The sequence below is a fragment of the Desmodus rotundus genome, chromosome 7 (genome assembly GCF_022682495.2).
Source record: "Desmodus rotundus isolate HL8 chromosome 7, HLdesRot8A.1, whole genome shotgun sequence".
Lineage (NCBI taxonomy): Eukaryota > Metazoa > Chordata > Mammalia > Chiroptera > Phyllostomidae > Desmodus > Desmodus rotundus.
The window spans coordinates 66002128-66004419 of NC_071393.1; the positions used below are offsets into that span (position 1 = coordinate 66002128).

The 2292-nt window shown below is 42.7% G+C and overlaps 1 non-coding gene across 1 annotated transcript; it reads right to left on the reverse strand.

Annotated features, from left to right (window-relative positions):
• Nucleotides 1–2185: 2185 nt before the first annotated feature.
• Nucleotides 2186–2292, reverse strand: LOC112312043 (U6 spliceosomal RNA). Its single transcript, XR_002975501.2, has one exon. It is a non-coding gene; the product is annotated as a U6 spliceosomal RNA (small nuclear RNA).

Sequence of the window (2292 nt, forward strand, 5' to 3'; positions counted from 1 at the left end):
CTCTCCTAAGAGGGACAATGGCACAGAGGAAGAGTTACATGGGTGAGCAGGTCACTATGGGGTATGGGGGTTCTGCTAACCCTTCTAAGAATTTCATACCCTCAGTCAACCATTGCAGGGCTCCTGCAGCCTCGAATATTTAAGAACACCATTGGCATTTATTGTTCAATTTCAAGAGGTCATATGCCTTTTTATGCTCCCAATGAATATTTAGATTGTTTATCACTTAAAATAATTTTATGTGGTGAATATGATTACTTTTTCAATATATGAGCACACTGAGACTCAGAAAAGTTAAGGAATTTCCCCACTGTTACACAGCTAGAGTGTATCAAATACAGGATTTTAATCAAGGCCTCTTGGCTTCCAAAGCCCCTATTCTTTCTCAGTGTTTCTTGTTTGAAACTCTGAGAAGTAAGACCATAAAAGGATACTAATCTTGGAAGAAAAATAGGCCATGGGTCCATGCCTCACTCTCCCAGCCTAGCTCAGGCGTTTCTGAAAGAGTCAGTGTTAAGGTTGTGGAGCCAGGTTAATTCCTGTCCTCACTGAAGCTGGATAAACAGTCACTCCCAGCAAGGGAATCACTGCTCCAGCCAGCAAAGCAGTGTGGTAAGTTGGGTTCTTTTCATGGATGAGGTTTTGCTCTGTTGGAGAAAGTCGTGGGATGATGGAGAGTCAGAGCTGGGAGAATCCTTAGAGATCATCTCAATCAACTCTGTATTTTACAGATGAAGGAGCAGGAGGCCCTGACAGAGAAAGTGCTCTTCCCAGGGCCACCAGATGAGTGGCAGGCAGAGCCAGGGCCATGAGCTTCCTGACTTTCAATCCATCGCTTTGGTCTAGTGCCAGGCTGAAAGGGGAAGGAGAAATTTTTTTCCATGGAAGCAGAGCATAGTGAGTGTGTCTCTGTGGTTTCGGTGGTGTATGAACATAGTCTTCAATAATCCCCTTTTAATCCTTCTGATAACGTTTAAGAGAAAATCCCCCCATAAAGCAAGAAGGTAAATTCTTTGTTTCTCCCCACTTTCCAATAGAGACAACAGACCTCAGTGAGTTTTCACCTGAAAACAATTCTGAATAGAATTTTTAAACATTGGATGCCACTCATTATATTTATTTTTACTTCTGTTTATTAAATGACACTCATATTCCTTGAAATATGGTGTCACACAGTTTCATTTTCAAAGTGTTATTTGAACTAAGTGAGTGCATACTATTGAGTAAATTATATTCTGTGTTGCTGGCAGTAAGTGGGTGTTGCAACAATTGTCAAGAGAGGAAGGAAATGACTTAAGCCAGGGAATTCGATTTGGGTACAGCCTCTCAGGTCCATGTTGGTGTGTTAGACCCGACCCAGCATCTCCATCTCTGAGGTTTGTGTGACTTCACTGTCTTTGAGATAAAATGCTCCTCAAAGAGGCAAAAATCACTTAGGCTTCTAAGATCTGCATTGCCAGATGGGAAACTTCTGAGAAGTTTGTCCCTCTGCTTCCAAGATGGAGCTTGGGTCACCAGCAGAGCTCACTCTTTCCATGGTGGGGATCCCCTCATGTGCTCCTCCCACAAAGTTAGTAGTTGATACTTGAACTCAGGACAACATTATCCAGCAAGCAGCTGACTTGGGTCCCAAGGGGCAAATATATTTATCCAGGAAGTCATTTCTCTTTAGTAGGCCCTCAGCAGAGCCTCTCCCTTGAGATGGAAGGATTACCAAGTGATTATTCATTAACAGTGGGAGAGCCAAGCTTTGGAATGAGGGGTTGGGAACAGCAGCACAAGCCAAGGATGTCAGAAACATTCGTGCCCACCAGGATGATTGACCACAAACTTTGCAAGCTCTGAATCCAAGTAAGTTGTAAACATGCTTTCCCTCAAGTAGGTGCTGACCCGGCAGCTGGCCAACCCCACTCAAGGAGGCTTGGGGAAGCGGTTTCTTTGATTGTGTATTTGATCCTCATCATTCATCACAAGAGTTCCCAACTGCCACAGTCTCAGGAATGTTTTATACATTAAGCAGTATAGGCTCAGTGCTTAGGGTCTGGGAAGTTTTCACGAGCCTATAATATTTGAGATGGGAAAAAAATCTTGGCTCCAATACTGGAAAAGTCAACTGAAAAATCAAATTTAACATATTTACTTACCAGCTAGCTACCACAGTAACATAAAGTAGATTTATTTATTTATTTTTGTGGAAAGCTTCAAGAATTTGTGTGTCATCCTTGCACAGGAGCCGTGCTAATCTTCTCTGTATCGTTCCAATTTTAGTATGCATGCTGCCAAAGTGAGCAT